This window comes from Dreissena polymorpha, chromosome 5 (assembly GCF_020536995.1).
Source record: "Dreissena polymorpha isolate Duluth1 chromosome 5, UMN_Dpol_1.0, whole genome shotgun sequence".
Lineage (NCBI taxonomy): Eukaryota > Metazoa > Mollusca > Bivalvia > Myida > Dreissenidae > Dreissena > Dreissena polymorpha.
The window spans coordinates 96,333,423-96,354,151 of NC_068359.1; the positions used below are offsets into that span (position 1 = coordinate 96,333,423).

At 35.5% G+C, this 20,729-nt stretch overlaps 1 protein-coding gene and 1 long non-coding RNA gene across 31 annotated transcripts in view; one reads left to right on the plus strand and one right to left on the minus strand.

Moving 5' to 3' along the window:
- Window positions 1–20,729, plus strand: part of LOC127881542 (uncharacterized) — a 533,182-nt gene that overhangs the window by 125,203 nt on the left and 387,250 nt on the right. The window lies entirely within an intron of this gene.
- LOC127881572 (uncharacterized) overlaps window positions 1–20,729 on the minus strand; it is a 29,892-nt gene that overhangs the window by 2,037 nt on the left and 7,126 nt on the right. The window contains exons 2-4 of the long non-coding RNA XR_008050152.1: window positions 6,089–6,242; window positions 2,422–2,531; window positions 502–656 (exon numbers count right to left, since the gene is read on the minus strand). This is a non-coding gene — a long non-coding RNA (uncharacterized LOC127881572). The remainder of the gene's footprint in view (window positions 1–501; window positions 657–2,421; window positions 2,532–6,088; window positions 6,243–20,729) is intronic.

The following is a 20,729-nucleotide window of genomic DNA, read 5'->3' on the forward strand; positions in this document are numbered from 1 at the left end:
AAATATGAATTGCATTTTAATTTCTTCTAATCTTAATTAATCACAATTTTTACAATTTATCAATTTTTACAATGTTTGCATTTTTTTTAATGTTTTTACAATTTTAATTATCACAATTGTAATCTTTATCCCATTTATGCCTAGTAGACTCTCTCATCCTTCTTAATTGGATCAATTTATTTCCAAAATTAGGGATGTCTAGTATATTTATTTCTATATTAAGAATATTTTTTATAGAAATTCCTTTAAGCAAACTGCGAAGACCCAGATGAGACGCCGCATCATGCGGCGTCTCATCAGGGTATACGCTGTTTGCCAATGCCTTTTTTTAGACGCCAGGCATAAATGGGTTAATGAATCATAATTTAGAATGCAAATTTTATCTTTAATGAATCACAATTTAGAATAATATCTTAAGTAAAAACATCAATGGAAATAACTGGCAAGTATCAATTGCATTTGAAATATCTTCTAACATTTACCGCAAATGCATTTTCTTACTGAAATGAAAACCTCGTTATATCCGGATGCTCCAGATAATCTGCGACCGTCTTTTTGGACTGTATTGGTATCAGGAACCTGTCCACCAGGTGAACTATTCCGTTGCTAGCAAGGATGTCAGCGGTCAGAATGCAAGCCCCGTTTACGGTGTGTACCTATATGATAAGACAGATACGTGAAAACGTTACCTGCACAAATTAAATGTAAGCCTCGCTCTGGGAAAACGGGGTCTAATACATTGGCATAAAGTGCCTGGGAAAACGGGGCCTAATACATTGGCGTAAAGTGCCTGGGAAAACGGGGCCTAATACATTGGCATAAAGTGCCTGGGAAAACGGTGCCTAATACATTGGCGTAAAGTGCCTGGGAAAACGGGGCCTAATACATTGGCGTAAAGTGCCTGGGAAAACGGGGCCTAATACATTGGCGTAAAGTGCCTGGGAAAACGGTGCCTAATACATTGGCGTAAAGTGCCTGGGAAAACGGGGCCTAATACATTGGCATAAAGTGCCTGGGAAAACGATGCCTAATACATTGGCGTAAAGTGCCTGGGTAAACGGGGCCTAATACATTGGCGTAAAGTGCCTCGGAAAACGGGGCCTAATACATTGTCATAAAGTGCCTGGGAAAACGGTGCCTAATACATTGGCATAAAGTGCCTGGGAAAACGGTGCCTAATACATTGGCGTAAAGTGCCTGGGAAAACGGGGCCTAATACATTGGCGTAAAGTGCCTGGGAAAACGGGGCCTTATACATTGGCGTTAAGTACCTGAAAAAAACGGGGCCTAATACATTGGCGTAAAGTGCATGGGAAAACGGAGCCTAATACATTGGCGTAAAGTGCCTGGGAAAACGGGGCCTAATACATTGGCGTAAAGTGCCTTGGAAAACGGTGGCTTATACATTGGCTAAAAGTGCCGTCCGCATTAGGACGACAATTTTCGCCTTTAACGAAAGGTATTTTTCGTTTAAAAGACGTCTTACTGGGCGGAAAGTGTCGTCCCCGATTAGCCTGTGCAATCCGCGTTCATTAATGGGGCGTTAATTACGCACATTATTTATGCCCCGTTTTCCCACATTGAAGCTCATTAAAGGAAATGTAGAAGTTAGTGTGCTTACGATTTGTTTTATGCAGTCGAAATGGGAAAAAAAGTAATAATGAAACTTTGTTAGTCGAGCAATTATTGCTAGTTTTACATTATACGTTGAAGATTGAAGTATTTAAAAATGAAAAAGAGGGAAACCAGATATCATAAACTGAAACATTGCGTCTGTACATTTTGTTAAATTCTTATTCTGCGTGTATTTTAGTAATACAATATGATTATACACCGTATTCCACTATGCATTATGGTCTGATAGTTGATCAATTGTGTTCAAAATTAGTATTGCAGCGTTCAGTGACAGGTGGCACGCTATGAAGCGGGGATTTATTTAGAATTTGCGTATACGAAAGGCAGTATCAGTAATCATCAATCCAACATCAAATACTCCACGTTAATTATTTAATTGAACACTCTTAAAATGTTTTGATTAACTCCCCTTAATTTATGTGTTCAACGTGTGAACATAAAACACGGGTCTGCGAAAACCGGGTGTAAAGTGTCGCAAAAATGCGACACTTTAGATGTGTGCAGAATGTTGTCCCAAATTAGCCTGTGTATAGGCTAATCAGGAATAAAACATTTCGTCTGAACTGGAGTTTCGCTTAGAACAGACTTCCTTTAAACGATAAATACAGAAGAAGTAGAAAGTTTCGTCCCTGACTAGCCTGTGTGGACTGCACAGGTTAATCTATGATGACATTTAACGCATTAAGTCCGGTTTTCCCAGAGCCTGGCTCAAATAAGTCTTGGGTAAAAGGCCGTCACTTACAATCGAGATTCCGTAGTTGTAACTTCCGAAGAACAGTCACTTACAAACGAGTCTCCGTAGTTGTAACTTCCGAAGAACAGCCGCCTCTGTCCTTCAAGAGGAGTCATGGCGGATTTCTGTGAGGACATATCAGCTACACTCGTTACCGATTCCGCTAAAAAACACGCAGGTTCAATTAGATAAATGGCTGTTCTGTTTGCATAAAAGTAATATAAATACTCAAAATCAACAAATATTTCGGAACATATTTCGTAAAATAAAGTTAACCCTTGAAATATGACTGTTCGTTATAGCAATAGCCAACATTTCAACACTAGATGAGGTATGGTAACATAGATTTAACGAGATACACATTTTTTTGCGCGCGAAAATATAGTCAGTGTTAATATCCCGACACGATATCCGAACATTTACGAACGCACGCGAGACTGGCTTCGGGCAGCGTCGGAAGAACTACGTCGTGCTTCCGAAGCTGCCCGAAGCCAATCATGTTCGCTCGTAAATGTTCGGATATCGTAGCCGGAAATTAACATGGAATATATTGAGACGCAAAAAAATAACAACGAGCATTTTATATCGTATTAAATCTATATTACCAGACCGCATCTAGCGTAGAAATTTTGGCTATTGCTTTACGGAACGTTGATTTGTATGTGTTAACTTTATTTTACGAAATATAATGCAGTGCACCCTTAAAAACCGCCGCGTTATTTTTCGATGTAGACTGATGTCGGCAATCACTGTAGAGTGTATTCGAGTCTATACGGATGAATTCGTCAAAATTCGGTTTACAACGTTTTCTTCGTTTAAAGTGTCGGTTGTCATTGGAAATACGTATTTTAACAGTTTATTCAAGATTGTAGGTATAATTAGTGTTGTGTTGAGATGTAACGTGTGGTGAGTATTACGTTTCACGTTTAATGAGAGCTTGCTTGGATATCCGTTAGGCGATCGGTAACGTTTATGAATGCATTCTAGGATTTCCATCCGGTAGTTGATTAACTAGAAAGCTTTACGTTATATGATACAGTATGTTTAATACTTTCATATATTTATGATTCGAAAAATACAACATGTGAAAATGCTAAAGCAACTGGCATTTAATCACTAACCAATTAATCATGTGCGTTTGTTCGTTATGCAATTTAAAAGCCATCATGAATAGTTTTGTTAAAGTATTTCAACATCGTACATATATAACCATCATGTATCGTTTTGTTAATGTATTTCAACATCTTACAGCTATAACCATCATGTACCAGTTTGTTTATATATTTCAACATCTTAAAGCTATAACAATAATGTACCAGTTTGTTAATGTATTTCAACATCTTACAGCAATAACCATCATGTATCAGTTTGTAAATGTATTTCAACATCTTATAGCTCTTACCATCCGCGTGCAATCAACATATAAATCAACCCCGAACACCGACAATGACGTTAATCAATATACATATAAATCACCACGAAATCGACAATCACGTTAATCAATATGCATACATGAGGGACTGTTATTACATTTAATCTCCGGGATTGTTCATTTTGTAAATATAATAATTTCAATTCCGACCAGCTGTATTTGCCGACACAGGACACGGAACGAATCCTTCATAAGCACAATCCCAAACTAATTGTCGTTATTTGTAATGTGTGCGCACGTTCTGATTCATAATCGCAATCCCAAACTAATTGTCGCTATTTGTAATGTGTGCGCACGGCAAACCCAAACTAATTGTCGCTATGTGTAATGTGTGCGCACTTTCTGATTCATAAGCGCAGTCCCAAACTAATTGTTGCCATTTGTAATTTGTGCGCACGTTCTGATTCAAAAGCGCAATCCCAAACTAATTGTCGCTATTTGTAATGTGTGCGCACGTTCTGATTCATAAGCGCAATCCCAAACTAATTGTCGCTATTTGTAATGTGTGCGCACGGCAAACCCAAACTTATTGTCGCTATTTGTAATGTGTGCGCACTTTCTGATTCATAAGCGCAATCCCAAACTAATTGTTGCCATTTGGAATGTGTGCGCACGTTCTGATTCATAAGCGCAATCCCAAACTACTTGTCGCCATTTGTAATGTGTGCGCACTTTCTGATTCATAACGTAATCCCAAACTACTTGTCGCCATTTGTAATGTGTGCGCACATTCTGATCAATAACCGCAATCCCAAACTACTTGTCGCCATTTGTAATGTGTGCGCACGTTCTGATTCATATTGAATCCCAAACTAATTGTCGCTATTTGTAATGTGTACGCACGTTCTGATTCATAAGCGCAATCCCAAACTAATTGTCGCCATTTGTAATGTGTGCGCACGTTCTGATTCATATTGAATCCCAAACTAATTGTCGCCATTTGTAATGTGTGCGCACGTTCTGATTCATATTGAATCCCAAACTAATTGTCGCCATTTGTAATGTGTACGCACGTTCTGATTCATAAGCGCAATCCCAAACTAATTGTCGCTATTTGTTATGTGTGCGCACGTTCATATTCATAAGCGCAATCCCAAACTAATTGTCGCTATTAGGAATAAGTGGGCACGTTCTGATTCATAAGCGCAATCCCAAACTAATTGTCGCTATTTGTAATTTGTGCGCACGAATCATTCATAGCGCAATCCCAAACTAATTGTAGCCATTTCTAATGTGTTCGCACGAATCATTCATAGCGCAATCCCAAACTACATGTAAGTGTCGTTATTTGTAATGTGTGCGCACGTTCTGATTCATAGCGCAATTCCAAACTAACTGTCGCTATTTGTAATGTGTGCGCACGAATCATTCATAGCGCAATCCCAAACTACATGTAAGTGTCGTTATTTGTAATGTGTGCGCACGTTCTGATTCACAGCGCAATCCCAAACTACATGTAAGTGTCGTTATTTGTAATGTGTGCGCACGTTCTGATTCACAGCGCAATCCCAAACTAATTGTCGCTATTTGTAATGTGTGCGCACGTTCTGATTTTAGCTATACGGACCGTTGAAGTATGGTATATATTTCAAGTATATTCGTGGTGCAGTTGTTTTGAATGTGGCTATACTTTTTTAAATTCTTACATTCACTTTGCAATATGCAATATGATTACATTTAAAAGTTGGCTTAAAAGTCGCTATACCCGCGCGGTCGTTGTAAACTGATACATTCTAAATGGAGCAAACGTTGCCATGTTTTATGGGGAAAAAATCAGTTTGATGGTAAGGTCACTGTAAACTTAAATTCTTATACAGCATAAAATATGTTTTTTCTTTCTTTAGGTAAACGGAAAATAAATACAATACATGTATGGCATATATCATGAAGGAACAAATCGATTTAAATATGCACTCTAAATACTTATTACGTCAGTAACGACGAATATATACAATTCATTTACGTTGATTCTTTTATTTAATACAAAAACGAGACATGTATTAAAGCTTCGTGCAGTTTAAGTTAGTACAACTTAGTGAACGGTAAGTGTCGTGTCCACTCATATTGTGGCTTAACAAAACGGCATTAGATATGTTTCGCGTTCTGTGAAAAGGTGGTTTTATGCTTGTGCGTGAATTTTCGTCCCAAATAAGCCTGTGGAGTCCGCACAGGCTAATGAGGGACGACACTTTCCGCCTGAACTAGATCTTTGCTTAGAAGAGTCTCTTTAAACGAAAATTGTCATAAAGCGGAAAGTGTCGTCTGTCGTATGCTATGGAAAAACTCACCTATGTGATATATAAGTATGCTCTCCACGGTTGCACGATCACTTGTGTTGTAACCAAACCAGGCGGCCTCGGTAAGGAAGACATCGATGGAGGAGGACACGGGTACGAACACGGTGATGCCGGGTCTCTCGAAGTAATGGGACAGGTTGTACGTCTTTATCAAGGAGGCGAACGGGAAACAGAAATCGGTCATGGTCTGGGAAAACGGGGCTAAATGCATGTGTGTAAATTTTCGTTCCTGATTTGCCAGAGCAGTCCACACGGCACAGGCTTTTCAAGGACGACACTTTCCGCCTGGACTGGGTGTGCATTTTGAGAAACTTTCTTTGAACAAAACAATTCCATTAAAGCTGAAAGTGTCGTCCCTGATGAGCCTGTGTGGACTCAATGCATGTGCGTTAAGTGTCGTCCCAAAAAAGCCTGAGCAGTCAGTACAGGCCTATCTGGGACGACACCTTTCGCTCATAGACCCAGCCTGTTTTTCAAGAGCGAGTCTGAAATCAGTTGCACATGTTACATTGTAAGTAAATGCGAATGTTCGTATAATTAAAAAGTTAACTTATACATTATTGTGGGTGTAGTTGGTAAACCGTTTCCTACAGCGTATGAAGCTGTAACATTAACTAACATTTAATTTCTTACGACAGGACACTTAGATGGGTATAATCTTGTGGTTGACGCTTCCTGGTGGCCTTTATGTAATATATTTTTTAGAGAAACCTGAATCGATTTTACTTTCAGTTGAATAAAAATGAACAAACGATTTTGTTTCTGTACAAACGTATAACCAATGGAAACATGAACAGGTTAGTAATATAAATCGTTAGTCATGGAATACTTTATAACATGTATTTTGCCATTTTAAGTCCTTCTTCGTTCAAACTCAGTCTTGGTGAACACTGGCAGTTGTAATATGCTCGGGCGTTTCAATGTATCAAAATGCGAAGCAATGATGATAAACTTATATAGACACTGCGAATGTATTATGCCAAACAGTAACGATTGAATGAGGAACGTGATTTGTAAGGGGTCTGGAATATTCTGAAACATGCGCGTTTTCCAATCTAAGTGAAGCATTTTAATTTGAACCGTTTTGTTCATATCGGTTTTATAAACCTGTTTAAGAAAATTCTTAGCGCTAATCTGTGTTGCTATATTATGTAATTATTTATTGTAAGAACCGCTTGTCAGTCAATAATTAAAGACACAATACAAAATAACAATAGAAACATAACAACATACATACTTTACAGCAAATAGCTTTACATTTTGGAAATAAATGTATTTCCATGATTTGTGTTTTTGTTTTAGTTTGTCTCAATTCGTTAATTCATATGACTTATTTCCATATGTGTGTTGTTACTCAACAAAAGTGACACAAATACACATGTACAACAGATGCGATGTGTAATACTAGACACATTTTCCACTGAATAATGGAGTGCATATTAATACATATACATTTTTATTGCACAAAACTTTCAAACTACTAGTTTATTAAATGTTTACACATTAAATATATTTGGTATTCGATCTTTGACGATGTTTCTGACATAGCAATTGATGTTGTGTAACATTATAATGGACAGATATGATTGAATTGCTTTCATTGGGGAATTTGGCGCATATGTGTTTGTCTTGAATAAAAAAACAATGTATGGGCCTGGTGAAAAATTATGGGTCTAACTATTAGGTTAGGCTTCAGTTCAGAGCATGATGACGTCGTTGGTTTTCGGACGCGTCAGTACCTTATATGTTTCATACTTATACCATGCATACACTGTTGATTTATAATGCAATCATACATCACGAGGAGTGAATAGGTGAGAATACGTACTGGAATCATATTTTATAGTTGGTAAAACAATATCTGTTCTAGACAACAAATCATGTTTGCTGAAAAAAAACTAACTACGTAACAATAACACATCTTTTCGCTCAGAATCGTAATAAATTACACAGTAGTTTCCCTCCAATAATTATTACAATACTAGTAAAGTTATTGCTGCATATGCGTGTTCAAGGAAGGATCAGAAAATAACACAGGGTGTGTCGGTTACTATTAAAGTAAATCACTTCTTAAAAGGAATTGCAATATGAAGCTATTAAGTATATGCGAACTAATTAAATATGAAGAACTATACACCGGACGTCAATTGAAAATGTCATAACTGTTCTCACATTAATGAATAATGATGCAGGAGACAAAACATGTAAATATCTGTATTTGTACAACTGCGGTTCGCGTAGATATGCTCGTAACATAATGTGTTCTTTTCTGTATGTTGTCCGTTATATCAAGAAGTCCTTTAATATACTCTAGTAAAGCAATACTAAGATTCAACACTCGATGAGAGTATATAAAAGTTTAAAACAATGAAAGTAAGCTTTGCACTATTTACTTATGTTATCACTATGGATAAACGTTGTGTTATTATAACAGAGGATTATCAAGTATTGTCAAGATCTGTACAAATCTGTATTTTGCAACCAATGTAACGCTCGCAATTTACCACGAACATCGTCAATGTATAATCATTGTTAACAGTGCGTTCGCAAATCTACAATATTCCAACAATTTCCAATATTATAACTTGTATTACATGTATATGAGAATTGCACTACATGTAATAACATTTCGATTAATATAAGATCTTAATAATATATAAAACCAGATTAACAACCTTGTAAAAGGTCTCGTTAATCGCGTCATTGTTTTAAAATGACTCCTCAAAGTTTATACGCGTTTCCATTTTTGCTTGTCTTACAGCGCACACAGTTCTCCTTATAAGGCGGCCTTTGATACATGCATTCCAAAAATCCGATAATTGGGATGCGTTCATTACGATATATAAAAGGTTCACAAAAAGTCTACTTAATTATACAAATTACAAACGCATGCGTAAAAGCTTTTGTACTTGGCTAGACAATTAGTAAAAACAATCAATAATTTTGAATAAGATACTAGTAATTTGTGGATTATTTTGATCTTTTATCATGTTTCCATTCACAAGACAGTGTGTAGAAAGCGTATGCGCTACACAGATGTCACATTGTGAAGGTGTATTTAACACAAGAAACTATTTTATTTCACCCATCGTTGATATAAACAAACTAAAACACACATAGCCAAAACAACACAAAGGTTCATGGAAAGAAACAGACAATTCAGTACAGGTAATGGTTTTCTAACAGCATCGATGGTAATATTTGCTTTGACGATCAGCGTGTTTGATCAGGCGGGGACAAGACAATAATCTCAGATGAGGACCAGAAGCTATTTCAGATCTATGACAGTATTTTCTATGGAGATGTTCTACCCTGTTTCAATGTATTTAGGTCATGTATTTTGAGTCCGATTTCAACGCATACTATTAATAGTGTGTTCTCTTCTTATTGTTGTTCATACCACATTACCGTGTTCGCTAAAAACGTTTTACAGAGATTGACTTTTTTAAGAATCCGTTAAAGATCAATAAATAAGTGTAGTTTTCAAAAGTAAAGATATCTTGGCTGAAAGAGATAGTTTAGTTTTCACCTCATACTACATTTAAAACGATACACAGATAAATTTTACAGGTAAAAGGATTAACACTTTACCCCTTAGATACGTATTTTGACGCATGGGAAGTCACTAAGAAAGTTAAATTTAAATAAAAACATTTCTTACAAGATTCAATTTTTAAAGGCTTCACTTAAAACCCTTAGATACTGATGAGCAGCAAACAGCATACAACCTGAACAGACTGCGAGTTACTCGCAGGCTGATCTGGTTTTATGCTGGTTGCAAAAGCCATTTTCACTTGGCCCTGATGGGAAAAGGGTTAAATCCTCTTCAACCAATTGGCATTGGTGGTATTACTAAAGATTACACTTAACAATAAAAATAATGGTGTACACACTTTATTTACTCCATATTTATTCTTAACAAGATTTTACAGTGTACATTTTCATACAGTTAAAACAACATTGTTGCTTTAATTAAACGCTGAACGTTTTTGATTTGGAAATTCTGAAAAGTGAGCGGTATAAAAAATGTTCGAAACTTGAATGGCAAATTGAGCTATAGTTATCCACAATTTATCATAAATGCTGAGACATTTCTTAATTTTAATTGTATAAATCGTGAACAGAGGATTACTATAATTACCATTTTGATAAAGTTTACATTCTTATCAACCGCAACAGAAACTTAATCCCACAAGGCATCGCACAATTTGAGTAGGAGGAAAATCACAATGTCCAATTAAGATGGCAAACGTGGCGTTGAAATTTTCATTGTTCTGCGTATGGAAAGTCACGTAATGTTAGAAATTTAAATACGACCAAATAGCCATTTGTGTACCTACGAAACGTTTCTAAATTGCGTGTCATTTCTAAAAATCGGATCGTCATAATAACACGTCCCGTATGCAAATATGTTCTGCGTGTTGCTGTTTTGGCGAAAAAATGTGTCTGGCAACGAATGATTGACTGCTAATTGCAGGACAAATCAAAGCATTTTAGACAGCTGTTTATGAATATGCTACGAATCTTTCCCTCTACAGTTGTTAGACTAACAATATCTTGAAGACCTGCTATTATTGTGAAGTTTTCAATGTCATGTAGATGTACTGTTCATTTTCACTAGGGTTAGAATAGCATTTGCTCAGGATAAGTTATGATAATTTGATAAATAAAGGATCTTGCACGAGTTGTCATATCATACCATATTTTATTAAACGAGTTCAGGACTTTTGTTACTAACGAATTTCCTGGACGAGTTTAATAAAATATGGTATGAAATGACAACGAGTGTGATTTCTTTTTATCACATGCCTTTAAATGAGCAAATTAAATAAATATTTACGCAAACATAAAAAAATAAATCCCGAATGTTGTTTACATGTCTTGACGTAATTTGACGTTGCAACGTCATTTCAGCAAAATAACAAAATGCGATTGGTCAATCGAACGAAAACTAAGCCAATGAAAATGCTAAAAAGTATATTACACATGTGTAGGATATAGAGAATATTTGCTTGTGTCAGTGTAAGATCGTTTGTTATTTCACGAGTGATCATAGAAAATATTAATATTATATGATCACGTGTGAAAAAACATACGATCTTACACTGACATGAACAAATTTTCTGTTTCTTTGATGCCCCTTTTTCAAGAAAATAATTATCAGCTGTTTCCCTTTCGCTGATAAGTAACCCTTTCTCGCAGTTTCTCCCGTGGCGTGCCTCAATCCATTTCAAAACACAAAATGACGTCATTAATGACGTTATTATACCACCGAAATTCTCCAGTTAAACTCTTTTATAATGTAAATAAACAGTGAAAGGCATAAAATATAATTAAATTGTTTTTGGATTCGGTGGAATGTCGATTTTGATTCACTCGTGATCATAGAAAATATACATAAAATTATTTATGATAATCTTAAAATAGAAAAAAGGAGTTCCGAAAAAAAATTATTTTCACCGGTGAAAAGTACAATTTGTTTATTTTCACTGCTGTTATTTCACTGCAGAAATGTCATATTTTATCATTAGGTATAAAAGAAAAAAATAATCGTAATGGTTATATTATATGGGAAACAAGGTATGGCATGTGATAAATACGAACTTATAATCTTAATGTCAAATTGCTATAATTTGTTACTGTATAGACCTAATAATATTTACTTTGGTTGCAAAATATCTGAGTCTCTTCAAAGCGGCTGTTTTACATTTTAGAAATGGCTTCAACGGAAACAATGTACAACCATCTGTATATGTGGACAACACGTGCTATATTAAAATGACAGACATCGCATATTTAACTTTATATTGCAGCCTTGGGTACAGATTGTCTATTTTTTATTAAATTGTCCTCGGTGCACTAAATCCTGACACATATTTATGATTTAGCGTGTGTGGAATTTAGCCTGCCACTGCGTAAGTCTTTAAGTATTATTTTCTACACAGCTCATATATTTTTTTCTTCAGACGACATTACATGTCAATGGCAACATTTGCACTATTTAAACTTCTCTATTGTGTATGATAGACGTAATGTTAATATCATAAACTATTTAATGCGACGACAGTTTTGTAAAACAGTACACTTATCATAAAGAAGATGTGATCGATTGCAAATGGACATATTGTGTTAACATCGCATGATGTTTCGACGCAAAGCAAACTGAGGAAATTGGACCTTATTCAAAAACGTTGCGTGACATACCGAACTCTCTGGACCTGAATCCTAGCTACAAACAAGCGGCAGTGCAAATGATCTAAAATGTTGTTAGTCTACGCCCACAAATTTGTTAAATCACTTAGATTCAAGGCCGGCGATTACCAGATAAGGTAAGGATCAAAGACGAATAGAAGGCGAGCTCAATATGGTGCGTCACAAATGTTTTCAATTAAGTAAAGAGATATGGCAATGGATTTACCAATATTCAGAGTAATCACGTGATAGTCAAGATGGCGACGTCAATGCAGAGGCAAGTATTTTTCGCCGTTTATACCATTAATTACTTGTAATATGTTTTTAATGCCGCTTACTTTCCAGTCATATCAGCAAGATAGCGTTTATTTTGTATACATATTCGCTTTATATATCGACTTTCCTCGATGTAAAATTTCTTAGCGGAAAGACCTAATTACAGCTCAACTAAGAAAATTTGCGGGGAATAAAGTCGAGATATAAAGCGAATTTCAATACTTAATTAACGATCATCACCTTTTTACTGATATGGCTAGAAAGTTTGCGTTATTTTACAATTTAACGAAAGAAAAAAAGGGTATAAAACGGCGAAAAATACTTGTCTCGACATGAACCATCTTGACTATCACGTTATTATCCCCTCTGATTGTGTTCGTTCCGAGTTGAACAAAATGAGTACCGGTAAGAATCAGTGGGTCTTATACTGTAAACTGATCGAGAACGTTTGACCGAGACGACTTATAGATCGTACAATATGGTAGCACACCGTTACGTCTTATTGACAAATTTCACAGTCAATCTCTTATGCATGAATTTGTATTATGCACGGGTTGTCGAACATAAATGCATTTAAAGATTATACGCTGATACGTTTTTAATGTAAATTTTAATATAAATTATAGAAGATTACAGAATACACAGCAATAACGTTGGGTGCATTAAAACACTGAAATATCAAAATATATTTAAAAAGAAATAACATAAGATTGTGATGATTGGCTATTTAAAAATATTTTAATGTTATAAATACATGGTAAAATGTGAGTTTCGTGAAAAGCGCTACTAACAGAGCATATATTCCTCGTTTTGGGAAAACAGGACTTAATGCATGAGCGTAAAGAATCGTCTCAGATTAGCCTGTTCAGTCTGCACATGCTCATAAGAAACGACACTCTCCGCCTTAACTGGATTGTCGCTAAGAAGAGACTTCCTTAATACGAAAATACCATCAAAGTTGAAAGTGTCGTCCTTTGTTCGCTCTTATCGAGGCTCTTATCTATTTACGTATGACGCTTCAATGCAATAACAGTTATTACAATCGAAGCAGAATCCTGCATTTTGATGCAAGCAAGTTGAAATTTTCTAATTGTTGACCCCTGCAAAAAATAGCCTTGCATCATTTTGACACATTTATTTTCTACAATCCAGCTTGAAAAAACGTCCAGAAATGATCATTTATGGAAATAATAAAGCTTTTATTAAAATGTTTTATTCATTATTACAATAAAGAAGCTTTTAAAAACCATTAAGCATGCATTTAGAAACGTGTCAAGTACCTTCAGTATTTTGACCGTTTTCATTTTTATTTTGTTCCTTCATTATTTTGAGACCATTTGTCATTTTGACTCCTGGTTTTCGAAATCTACTGAATCCCTTAATAACATTTAAACTGATGAAAGTGTATTCTACTCTGCTGATCGGAAGCTACTTTACGAGAATATAAAGTCTCTTAAAACTGTTGAGTCGAATTTAAATTGGATGGCACATGGTACCTTTTTACACTTATGTGCGAAATACGAACATAATACAACTAAGACGCTACATATCGCCTTAATATTCGACATGAAAACTCCCACACAAAGTGTTATCTCTATATTATTCTCTCAAACATAATAGTTTTATATATTGGCCTTTTCAAAAGAAATACCGCCCGTTTGTCTTACACTCACGGAAAAAAGCGTGAAAATAGTATGCAAATAAATTTCGTTTTAAAGGTACCTTTTCACATATTTTGGCATGTATTAAAGTTTGTCATTAAATGCTTTATATTTATAAATGTAAACATTGGACCTTACAAGCTCCAGTAAAAAACCAGGAGTTAAATTAAAGAAAGAAAAAAAGGTAATCCTCAACTGGGCTCCAACCACTGACCCCTGGAGTCAAAGACTAACGCTTCGACCACTCGTCCATCCGTGCTCATACAATGCAAACTGAATTTTAGACTTCATATAAGCAATGCTCGTAGTTTCACAAAATATAACGACAACAACAGAGCTCTTTATCCAAATTATTCAATTGTTTCGAGTTGTTATGCTTTATAATTTTCAGATTTTTAAATCGTCAAAAGATGCCTATAATGGATATTTTAGAGCATGGTAAATATTAAGTATTGCTGTTTTACTCGCATATATCGTAACGACAACGAACATTTGCGAATTTGAAATACTTTTTTAAATTTTGTCAATTTACCAAAACGTGAATAGGTATCTTTAACGTATATCGGTCTTAATCGCCAGTCCATCCATTATGTTGCATACAATAACAGATGATAAAAATGATCGCCCGATTTATGTTTTCTTAAATCTGTAATACGAAATTAACCCATTCGTGTCTAGCGTCTAGAAAGAATGCCTTGGCAAATAGCGTAGATGCGGCGTCTCATCAGGGTCTGCGCTGTTTGCTTAAAGGAATTTCTGTAAGAAATAATTTCATATGGAAATAAATCATTGCTCCAGCTAGGATTTGAAAAGGGCAGGGGGGGGGGGTCCTTTTTGTCAAAAGGGCGCTTTCCACGCGCAGTATTTTGTCAAAAGGGCACTTTTGAGCGCGCTGGCGTTTCTGGACTGCTTCCGGTTGCATGTTAATTTATTTGATATAATAATTGTTAGAATCTATTATTACCATTATTATAAAAGCCATTCAAATATACTGTCTACAGTAAGGAGTAAATTAATTACTATGTAATAAGAGATTTATTAATAATCAAATGTAAAAAAATAAGGGCAAGGGGGGGGGGGCTAGGAAAGGCATGACGGAGGTTCGGAGGGGCAGGGAGGTGCGCCCTTCAATTCAGGCCAGCTGGAACACTGAATAAATATACAAGTCATCCCTTATTTTTTTAAATAAATTTATCCAAATTAGAAGGATAGAAGAGTCCACTAGGCATAAATGGGTTAAGGCCGAAAATACAAAGGGTAACGAAACTAATTATCAATTTACCTATCTCGACGCACAACGTAGCACGTAATCCTTACGATTGTGAAACGTATTCTCAAAAAGCGATGAAACAGGTGTTAAAGATGAGAATAGTCTCTCCCCCTCAGATATTGCGTTATAATCTCGTCTGGGTGGTTGCTATGCGTGTGTGCTACTTCAGACATTTGATGAAATATTTTTTATAAAACGTTACCATATCCAAAATGCCCTAATAATAAAAAGGATTTTATTTTTGATGAACAATCTTAAAACTTGAAGCAGAACGACATTTGATATCTTTAAATTACAAATAACTTTTTTTCCAATGTATAATTTTTCAACGTTTGGTTAAGAGTTTTAACCATGTAATGAATGAAAACGATCTCTTTACATGCACAAAATGTTATCTTTTCTTGGGCTATTGCAGAGTAAATATCGTGCATAGAAACGTAGGTTCGACGCAATTCTACGCGACCATTCTACACCTCAATGTTTATTATCAAATCATTGCATTTTAGTGAACGATATAATTTCATTTGAAGGTCATACATAAAACACAAATAACAACACAATACACTACCGAAAAATAAAAAAGGCTGAACTTTCTATTGATGTCTGGTCTAACGAGCGGGTATTGACAATTTGTAAAAAGACAGATCAAATCGTGACCGTAAAGTCAGAGTAGCATGTTGTACGTCCACGATTGAGATTTTTTCTTGCATGTTAATAAGACTACCCATACGCCTCATAAGTTTCCGCTAATTTTATAAATCGTCGCTTCATACTGAAGTTAAAGCTTACTTTATAAGTTGACGCTTACTTTATAAGTTGACGCTGACTTTATAAGTTGACGCTTACTTTATAAGTTGACGCCTACTTAATAAGTTGACGCTTACATTATAAGTTGACGCTTACTTTATAAGTTGACGCTAACTTAATAAGTGGACCCTTACTTTACATGTTTCAACATAACGATGAAAGTTTACACTCACTTCACATATTGAAGCTTACTTTATTTATTACAAATTGATAACTCAATCAATATGCTTTATAAGTTGCCGCTAACCATTTAAATCGTTGCTTACTGCACAAGTTAAAGCTTACTTTATAAGTGGACGCTTACTTTACATGTTGAAGCTTACTTTTAAAGGTTGATATCCACTTCATAATTTGGAGCGTACTTTATAAGTTGACTTATACCTTATATGTTGAAGCTTTTTTTTAAAGTTGACACTCACTACATAAGTTGAAGCATACTTAATAAGTTGACGCTTACTTCACATGTTGAAGCTTACTTTATAAGTTGACACGCACTACATAAGTTGAAGCAAACTTAATAAGTTGACGCTTACTTGACATGTTGAAGCTTACTTTATAAGTTGACGCGTACTTAAAAAGTACGCTTTCTCTATAAGTTGACGCTTATTTACAATGGTGTGGTTACTTCATACGATCAGTTATTGATCAGGGAGCGTTTCTCTCTAAATTATTAAACAGCGATGAAAGTTAGTTTGTTTTGGCATATGTTTAATGTCTTAGCATTTTAAAACCCTAACGCAGTGATCAAATGTTGGCTGATTGTGTTATAAACACTCGAAATCTACTTATGAATCTCTTAGCGTTCGGCAACCATGTTTTATTGTTCATTAACTATTTCAGGCGTTTCAATTTGCACATTGTTTAAAGACCCTTGTAAAATGTTGTTCCGTTCATTCCACCGGAATAATAGCTTGATAGGGAGGTGTAAACAATGTTGTATTTACACGAATCATGCTGCATTATACAGTGCAATAAAATAGAACTAAATATAAATATAATATCTTAATTTACTTGGCTTTTGTTGATCCAAAGGCCCGCATAGTCATTTGTTGATATTAAAAACACATTAACAATATAACATATTGACTCTGCAAATATATATTTTATTTAATCACGGTTATAAATAATATACGGAAGCTGAGGTTGATGCTCAAATAATCGGTATTTGAAGTCCTAATATTTAATTCCAAATAAATCGATCAGAAAAATGCAATTACCTACTTTTTGGAAGACAGGCCATTACAAGTTACCTGATAAAAGCTCCTTTAAGACGTGTTCGTTACAACAATATTTACTTACAAAAATGTAAATCCACTTCAATAAGAATGAAAATATTTTAATCAATTGAGAAATAGCAATAATGTTTACTTGAATGGGTTTTACTTTTACGATCTATCTTTGAATAATTAAATTGATGATTTTGTATTGGACTTACTTTGTTAATAAAAGACTGTGCTATCATTTTAAATTCCAAGTTTGGAGTTTAAATAAAACATACATAACTACAATATATATAAGTTTATGTTCCCATCCAATATTATATCTTCAACAATGTACGTTATGCGTATAATTTCAATAAACTGACCTCGTGAAGTTATCTTGTTAATTTCAATATTGCACTAAAACTTACAGCAGTAAATCTCCGTTTTAACGACTTTTAAACTTAAACTATTCTTAATTTATCCATTGATAAAAAGAGTTTGTTATTCTGATCCATGACAATGCATACAAATAGAGCGATGAAAACATCAAATCCTTCAATTTTCAAAAACGTTAAGATTGAATTGAAGACTCGCATTTTAAGTTAATGTGAGAAAAAATATGTTGCCTATATGGTTAACTTGGAGCCACAACCGCGTGTGAAGCCTCTGAAAACTCCTTACACCGACACAGTCCCGATCTCGTATTTTGCTGGCGCAGATACAAAAGTAGCCTGACATTTTTATTGTTATATCACATGTATTTAGAGACTGATGTGAAACAAAAGATATTGCTGAAATGGTTGACTTGAAGCCACAACCGCGTGAAAATCCACTGCAAAGTCCTTATACCGACAAGGAAGACGGTGCTAAATACATATATGGACTGCACATGCTAATCTCAGACGCACACATTTCGCACATGCGTTAAACCACGTTTTCGCAGGGCGAGGCTCATGATAAGATCACACCGCTCAATGCCTATGGATTACATAAGTGGATCGTTAACAATATTGGGCCGTACCCTGTGAACAAGGGGTATAATGCATATGCGTAAAGAGTCGTCCCAGATAGGCCCGTGCAGTCAGCACAGGCTAATTAGGGACGCCACTTTCCGCTTTTATTATATTTTTCGTTTCAAGAAAGTATCTTCTAAGCGAAAATCTAGTTATGGGGGAACGTGTCGTCCCTGAATAGCCTGTGCGGACTGCACGGTCTAATCTGGGACGACACTTTATGCACATGCATTAAACCCCCCTTTCACAGAGCGCGGCTAATATGTTGTTTCGGTAACTTTATTATTAGATTGACAATTCATACAATGTATACTTTCTCCTAAATTTCAACTTATCGTCTCTGAAGAGTTATGTATTGGATTGTAAAAAGCCAAAATATCTGTCGAAATAGGATAATAAGTTATCAAATAGCTTTGCCTGCATATGTATTGGGTTGTAACAAGCCAAAATAGCTTCCTAAATAGGATAATAGGTTATCAAATAGCTTTGTCTGCACTAAAAGTTCTTATGTTTTCGCATAATCCTATTGCAATACAATAAAAAAGATGTGTTCCATAGCAATACATAGGTTATTAACGCTTATAAATATTCAAATAGTATCCAAGTTGCTTAATTAATATATCCTTTATTTCCATACGATATGTATAGATGTCCCTTTTTTTTGAGAATGTCGTACGAATGTATGAATTAACTAGTCGTTGAGTCAGATTGCGTCGCCAGAAAATTTATTCAGGTATTTTCAATCTGCTTATTTTAGCTCGATTGCATACAAAGCCTAAAGCTTATTTGAAACACTCTCGAGTCCGTTTCTCAAGACTAGAACCAGTACTTGATGTCTATGGGGAAGATCTAAAGAACGCTTCCACAAAGGGGATCGAACCCATGATCTCCGGGTCTCTATGAGGACACCATACCCATTACGCCCTGTCCTTCAATGAAGATATTTGATCGTATATGACCGACACACGTTCAGATGCTTCACTCTATGTTTTATTTCGTTGATGTCTTATTCATCGAATTATTTGCATATGGGAAACGCAATACGACACCTGTAGAAACACACCGTTGAGAAGAGCAACAAATGACCATAACTACCAACAAGTGTTATAAAAATGTAATACGTGTAGCCAGTCACTGTTGCGCTTACGAGGTTTGTGTTATTTTAAAATTCGAAACATAAATATAAAAAATAATTATCGTTTCAACGATTTTGGAAAAAAGACTCGAAATCTAAAACAATGTAAACAGTCTTTACATAAAGTGGCACACCTGTTGTTACATGAAGTATCTCTGTCCTGATGTAATCTTAAAGTGCAAGAATGTTGCATTTTCTCTTCGTTCTTACATTAGATCTTTTGATAATGTGCGTTTAATACAATACAATAGCAATATAACTTAATAATATTTAATGGTTTTTTTTGCTGAAGATGTATGGTTCTTTACCCAAACACAACTTCTAAATTATATTAACTGATACCGTCAAACCGACAGCGGGACAGTGGTCTAGTGGTAAGATGCTGGTCTAAAGATAGGAAGGTCCCTGGCTCGAATCCAGTTAGGCACTGGATTTTTTTTTCTGAGCAAAAAAAATAAAATCACACGTTTGCTCCTCTCCACTCGAGTGTATAAATCGGTACCAGTTAGGCTGGCATATGTAAACGGACGAGTTAAATCCCAGTGATCGGGGGGTTAATGTCGAAGTCGGCTGAAAATGCATACGTTATCGAAGCAGACTATAAACCGCACCTTTAACTTTAACCTTTAACATACGCTCATTCACAAAATAATATCTTTCTGTCATAAGTATTGTCACATTTTAACGTGAAAATGGTTGATGCGCTTCTGAATTACTTGCGTAAATGTTAAACCTAACGAAACAACACCACAAACCGCCGTTATAGTAAACTGCGCCAAGTTAAAGACATAAGTCGTACTCATCGAAAAAGGTGCCAAATTTTCATGCATAAATTTTCCAGACTGCACAGGCGTATCAGGGACGACACTTTCCGCATATCCTGTATTGTTCGATTAAAGTAAGTAGCGTCTTCGTTAAAATGCCGTTTAGGCTGAAAGTTTCGTCTCTGATTAGCCCGTGCGGATTACACAGGTTCACCTGGGAAGACAGTTCGCACATACATGTTGGCCTCTGTGCACAATTTCAAACAGAAATATTGTAGCAAATGCTACACTACTAAATACGGCTATGATCTT